Genomic DNA, 7,269 nt, shown 5'->3' on the forward strand with positions numbered 1-7,269 from the left:
CTTGTCCCGGCCCAGCCAAGTGTCCCCAATCCCCTGCTGTCCCCTCCCGTACCCTGTCCCCTGTCTGGGTGCTGGCCCACTTTGGGGTAGCCTCCCCCTCAGAGGGTTTTCCCCAGCCCAGGCAGCCCTGGGGACCTGAGGGGAATTCGTTCCATCCCCCTTCCCAGTTGCTGATTGCTTCAGCTGCTGCCACAGGAGGGAAGGAGAAGTGCCCTGGGTTAGATGCCTGCCTGGGGAGCCCCTGCCTTGGGGGGGATTCCCCCCACTCCAGCCCAGGGTCCCCTGGCCCCAGGGAGCTGAGGGGAATTCTTTCACTCGCCAACCCCTTGCCTTAGCTACAGGGAGTCTCGGGGATAGCCCAGGTTGCAGAGGGAAATTCCCCTGCTCCCCAGGATTAGTTTTGCTTAGACTTGCAGCAGCTAAGGCAAAACCAGCTGTGGAGGATCAGGAGAATTTCCCTCCACTCCCTGAAGCCCCTGGAGACTCCCCAGGGGCTGAGGCAAGCACTCTGCTTCAGCAGGGGAAGAATTCACCTTAGCTGCCTGGCTGGGGTGGGGGGAATCCCCCAAAGGCAGGATCTCCCTGGTGTCCCCATGCTGGGCTTCATGGGCAGGCATTCAGCCCAGAGGCCTTCTCCCTCCCCTCTATGGCAGCCACTGAAGCAAGCAGCAACTAGGGGAGGGGAGGGGAGGGGAGAGGGATACCAGGGGCTGAAAAGCCCCTATCACAAGGGCTTTCCCTCCCCACACATGCTAGGCTGGTGGTCTGTTCCCTTTTTCCCCACCCCCCAACATCCCTATGGGATAGAGGATAAAGGCCAGAAGCAGGCTAAGGAGCATGAGTGGGGTGAGGCAACCCCTGCTCCACCGGAGCAGGCAGCATAGCCCAGGGCTGCAAAGCATCCTGGGGTGCTGGGGGACTCCGAGTTAATGTGAACCAGGAAGGAATCTGGAGCAGAAGTTCCATAAACTAGTTTGACTTAAATCAGTGTAGTCTGATACTATATCCACCAACCAGGTTTATTTTCAACCAGTCTGGGTCATTTTGAAAGGGGTTGATGTGCACTGAACTTCTGTTCTGTTACAGGTTGCAACCAGTTTCTGATCACTTAAATGGGTTTGTGTAACTTCTGTTCCTAGCCCTGTTGGCTACAAAGGGCCAACTCACAGGATCATCATAAAATTCTAGTTTTTGAATTTTTGACAGATGCAAAAGTCAGACCATAAACCTTGGTGTTGATCCCCTCAAATGCACACACATTCACACACACACACACATACACACTCACAGTAGCTAGCTCTGAACACTAAGCAATGGTGTCAAGATGCACCTATCCCCAAGCACTGGAGTCTGCTGTCAATGACCAGTCGAGGCTTCTTTCAGTGCGATGTTGCTGCAGAAGGGGGTTGCTGGCTGGTCCTTCTGGCTGGACAGACAGGGTGCTAGTCCAGTCAAAGAGGGCTCCCTTGGGGGTCATTCTTCACTGCCTTTTATCCCTCTCTGGCAGACTTTGGTGATTCCCCAATTCTCAGGCTTACCCAATCCAGGGGTCATTGACCTCGAGGGATGTCCTTCTTGGCAGCTGCTGGGTGGCAGCTGTCAGCCCCAGGGGTCACGTCCGCATGTACGTGCACTCTCAGAAGTTCGTTGGTGAATTTTGATCGATTCACTGCCATGATGAATAGAACTCTGGAAGTGGTTGATCAGGGGGTATTTCAGCCCCAAGGGTCTGTTTCCAGTGTTGATTAGTTCGAACGGGGGCTTCCATACCTTTAAAAATGAAGTTTCCAGGAATTCCTGGCTCTTCATTGATTCTTTCTTCTCCTTGGTCTCTGATTTTGTAGGTGTTAATTGCCGCTCATTAACATGCTTATCCAGACTAGCTACTGTGTTACACAGTCTACCATGATTCATTCAGGGACCTGCTCCATACAGAGATTCTTGCTCTTGCTAACATTGTTACATGGTACAACTTACTTTTAAACTTAAAGTACACCTGTAAAAGCATCTACAAGCTCTATTTTCACTACAAATACACCTTATATAAAAATAATAATGATAAAATAAAGGAAAAAGAGAGGAAGAAAAGGTAGAAAAGAGAGAGCATCCCCAAAAGGGGGCAAATACTAAAAGAGGGGCTTTTGCCACATAGAGAAGCTTCACATTTGAGGGCAGAGGGCAGACAAAAGGGTTTCTTGCTACAGCCGTAGTCCACCAAGTGGGTTAGCTTCAAAAGGAAGGCAGATGGAAGGTGCTCACGGTCATATTTGTCCCATAATTTCGGGAGTCAAGGTATTACTCTGGGACATAAGAAATGCACCGTGGGAGGCTGAGAGTGGCCTGGAATCCAGATTTCCCATGTTCTGGACAACTGCTTTAACCACTACAGTATCTTTATGCTGCTGTCTGCCTAATTGTCCATCCACTCAGGTCAGAAGTCTTGCTGAGATGCATTTGTTTCATGCAGTTATGGGGAGTAAAATTTCAGACAGATGGAGTCTTTGCACAGATTTAAATGCATCCTTTGGAATAAATGGAGAACCATGCACCCTCTGGGCAATAGAGAATCTGCCTCTGAAGGCACTGAAGTGCTTCCTATTTAAGCAAGTGTGAGAGCTGTGTTGATTTGCAAGATGAAGTTGTAGGGAGTGATGAGCTGCATACATACTAGCTCCCCATAAAAAGTATACAAGAACTGTACAACAACACAGGTGAAGTAGGATGCCTCCCAGAATCAGGTGTTCAAACAGGACTTTGCTGTTAACTGTAGACTGGATGTTACTTGAGAGAGAGAGCAGTTAGCTCCAAGTGTGTGTGTGTGATATATTTCTTCACAATAGCTAATGGAAACAATCAAAACTGCTTATGTCTGTGTGCATCAAAAGCCTTAATTTACAAATATTATCCTTGAATTCAAGTAGTAGCAGTCTGTACCTGTGGAGCAGTGGCTCCATTGCTATAAAGATTTGAAGGGAACCTGGATGACCACCATTTTTTTTGTTTGTTTTTTTTTAAACAATATTGAGCAGACAGTCCATATACATAGAAACCCAATATTTGTGACATGGGGCAGAATGTGGCTAAGAAGAAAAGGAGGGCAGGAAAAGAGAGAGCTTTGATCTATTAGAAGATAGTGTGTAGAAAAATATTTAGCCTTTCAAGTTTGTGATTTTTTTTTTCTTGTTTTCTGATACGTTAATTTAAAAAAAAAAAAGCTTCATTTTCAAAACATACATATTAGAGATATTTAAAACTACTATTTCACTTGCATTATAAAAAATGGTTGCTCATAAAATTCCTCCTCTTAGAGGAGGAGGTACCACTGAACTCAGACTGATTCTGACAGTAATATTCACCATTGAAAATTGAGACACTTGCACGTGTTAATAAGCAGAATAAAATGACAACAAAACAATAGAAGGCCTATTCTGAGATTTACCATTTGGTGGCATTTTATTACTTTTTAAGCTGAAAATGAAAATGTTGTGACTAATACTGAATTGAAAATACTTTCCACAGGAGAATCAAACTGGAAAGGAATGGTGCAGAGAGACTCTTAACACTGTTGGGCTTATGTTCTTGAATGAAGTGAGGAGGAATAGTCAATGAAGTAGGGAAGGACAGAAGCATAACCAACATTTAACAGCTAATTTGAATGTAAACTTTCTTAAAATGAACTTTTACACAATATACTCTTTAATATTTGTTTTCCAAGTAGCATTTAGCCAAACTTGGTATGAAATCTATCATCAAATCTTCTCATTGACTGAAAACCCAGTTTTCCTGAAGTGCTGGTTATTTTAAATGAAAGTCTTTCTGAAAAATATTTGATAACATGGATCCATCTTGAACCCAGTGAAATGATATAACTTAAAAATGGTTAGTAAATGTATTTATTGTGTTTTACCAGCTTCCAGAAAGAAATGTTTAAAGACTGAGTTGGGAATGTGCGATAGTGCTGGGGTCAACAACAGGCACTGGGTAAGGAATGCATGGGTAGAATTATCTGAACCTATAAAAATGTGCAGAGCAGTTCTGATTTTGGAGTAAACTCTTAATTTGATGGTTTGTTCAAATCAGTTCACTTGTCACAAATTCTCTTGCTTTTAATGTGAGGCAGGGGACTCTGAAAGCACTACCTTTGTGTGCTGGGGGGTATAGGTTGTAGCTATGGAATAAGACATAGGTAGACAAGGGTCTTTGAGTAAGTCCAATATCTTTTATTAGACCAACTCAAATAGTTGGAAAATTCTTCATTGCAAGCTTTTGGGTACAGATACCCTTCATCAAACACCAAATCTTGCCAACCTCATCACCAGAAGCAAACTTCCTAAAGCCCCAAAAACACCAAATGGATCCAGAACATGGATTTCTATGACAAGAAATGAAAAACCTTCCAACACATCTCCACTGCCCCCACAATGACTACACCCTACAACAGAACCATCAAGATTCTGAGATCCTACAGCTGCACCTCCAGAAAAATAATATATCATTTCCAATGCACCAAATGTCCTGATGGGGAAAAAAAGTGGGAGAAACCAAAGAACAAGAGCACACCAGAATGAAAGCACCACAGAAATCTATCAAAGACCAGAAGACCCAATTACCCATGGGGGCACATTTCTCACAAGAAATCCACTCTCTCTCCAGTCTCTCAGTTATAATACTCAACGGGAATTTGCAAAACACCTTTTAGCAATGAGCCTACGAACTTCACTTCATCAGCTTGGTGGATCCAAGAAATCACGGGCTAAATGTCGACATTACATTGACACCTGATAACCTCCCTAACATCCGAGTCCCCAGGTAACTGCTCCACTTTTTAGCAGCTACATTCATTCTCCTTTCCCCTCCCCACCTGTGTCAACCAATTGCTATGTCTACATTCATTCCCCCTTCCCTTCCACCCTGCACCTGTCTCTCACCCACTGACTACCTGAATTTACATTTTCACTGACTGGATTTCTGGCATATGTCCTGGCCTCTGGCTGCTTTACTATTCCATCCAGGTCAGCCTGACAAGGGTTATCTGTACCTGAAAGCTTGCTAAAATGACTTTTTCCAACTATTTAAGTTGGTCTAATAAAAGATATCAGATTTACCCAAAGAACCCTGTCTATCTTTGTGCTGGCATACTCAGTATGTTGTGATCAGTCTCGTTGATAATGGCATCTTAAATTGTAAGTGAAAAAAGTTATAACTTCGACCTGAATGTTTGAGAATTCAAATAAATAATTTGTCAGGAAACTGTAACCACCTGTCAATCCCCAAGTCTGTTAGTTTTTTCCCAGTCACTAGGGAAGATGACCAAACTACCAAAACCAAATCAGGAACATATCTTTTGGGCTCTCAACCAAAACAAGTGAGAAGATGAACAGTTACATGAAGAGAAAGTTAAGATGGTAAAGAGATTAGTTACTTAGTATAAATGAACCACAGATTTACACTAAAAAGTTGAGGTCAAAAGTACATTCCTCAATTATTTTATATCCACAACTATTTCTAATCCACAACTTTCTTCTACACTCAGTTGTAAAAGAACTAAGGCCAATTATTTTAAAACCATGGGAGCCTGAAGTGAAGCAGCTAATTTGAAGTGTAGGCATCTCAATAAAAATGACTTTCACTTTCAGAAGTGCTGAGTGACTCCAGAAACTTCTGAAAATGTCTCCTTATTTGGGATTTAAATGGCATAAATTGCTTTGGAAATTTTATCCTGAATTTTTGAGAAATGAAAGACTTGCTATAATTGCTTTATTACTTATAATAACTATAGAGAATAGTCCAGGCTTTAAATAGCTACTGTAGGCCTGATAAGAGTGGCTAGGTACAGACCTTACCCAAAGTGCCCTGCTGCCATTTTTCAGTGTGGGGAATGCTGATTATACGTGATGCTCAGGCACTTTTTTATTTTATTTTATTTTATTTTATTTTAATTAGCAAGTGATTTTAATTAAAAATGTTTGGTAATTAAAGTGCCCCACCTCCCAAAGTGCATGTAAAAATGCCCACATATATCTAAGTTAACTCTGGATGGATGTGTAATAACCTAAAACATTTTCTGTTAGAGCTTTTTACTGAATGTCTGTGCCAGATCCTATTGAAAGTTAATTTAGAGTATGACTGCCACCATCCCAGGTGACATTGCAATGGGCTGCTCTAGCCTCCAGCAAAGCTTGTTTGCTCTGACCGAGCACTGGGCTGGCCCTGCCCCCTCGGTCATCACTAACCCAAGTCAGTGACAGCCTCTGATCCCAGTCCCATGCACAGACTGGCTGGAAGAGGGGAGGCGATAGGAAAAGGGTGGCTTCTGTCCCCCTAGCTGCCCTGGCTAGGGGGTTGCTGAGGAGGAAAGAGTTCAGTAGGGCTGTGCGAGTCAGCAGTGATCCAATCTGGCTTTGGATTCAGCCGTTTCAGATGGCAGTGATCTGATCTGGAGCTCCAGACCAGGTTTCCACCGCGATCCAGCTGAAGGGTCTCCGAAGCTTTGGAGCCGCCTCGGAGATCCAGCCATAGGGTATAATGGGGAATCAATGAAAGATCTATAACTTAGTTGTTTTTTGTATGATTTAGAGGAAATTTGCAGAGGTGGTAGTCTCTGCTAAGAGAAGGAAGACTGCCAAGCTTCAAGATTAGTGCAGGTGTTTGGGGGGGGAACTGTACCCCAAATTCTTGAAAGCCAAACTCATGTCACGGCTGTGTGTTACACCACAGGGGGCTGAAAACTGCAGGGGTGGTAGCTCTTACTGAGACCACAAAGCCTGCCAAGTTTAAAGAAGATCTGTGCAGGGGCTGGGGGGAACTGCACCCCAAATCCTTGAAAGCAAAGCTCCTGTCACGTCGATGTGTTACACCACAGGGGGCTGAAAACTGCAAGTATGGTGGCCCCACTGAGGCCGCCTCCTCCCCTACAGCCTTACGCCCGGTCCTCTGCTTTACATTACAAAAGGTACAATAACTTAGCTGGCTCAACACCAGTAGCATCAGCAGCAGCATCAAAGGTACTCAAATGGACCTGACATGGAACCATGTCATTTTGTAAAGGAATTGACAACAAGAAGTAAAGATGTTGTGTTGTGTTGGACATATAATGTTATTCATGGTATGTGATGGCTTGTCTTGTGTTTTTATGTCCATGTGTGTATTATGGAAAAAAAAAGAGTACTTAAAAAAATAAATAAATAAATAAAAAGTATCTTTGGAAGTTTTAGGGTTGAAAACCCCTTTGCCAGGCTGAGGAAGTACCTGCAGTTGGTCCTGGACAGC

The sequence above is a fragment of the Alligator sinensis genome, unplaced genomic scaffold, assembly GCF_000455745.1.
Source record: "Alligator sinensis unplaced genomic scaffold, ASM45574v1 scaffold1347_1, whole genome shotgun sequence".
Lineage (NCBI taxonomy): Eukaryota > Metazoa > Chordata > Crocodylia > Alligatoridae > Alligator > Alligator sinensis.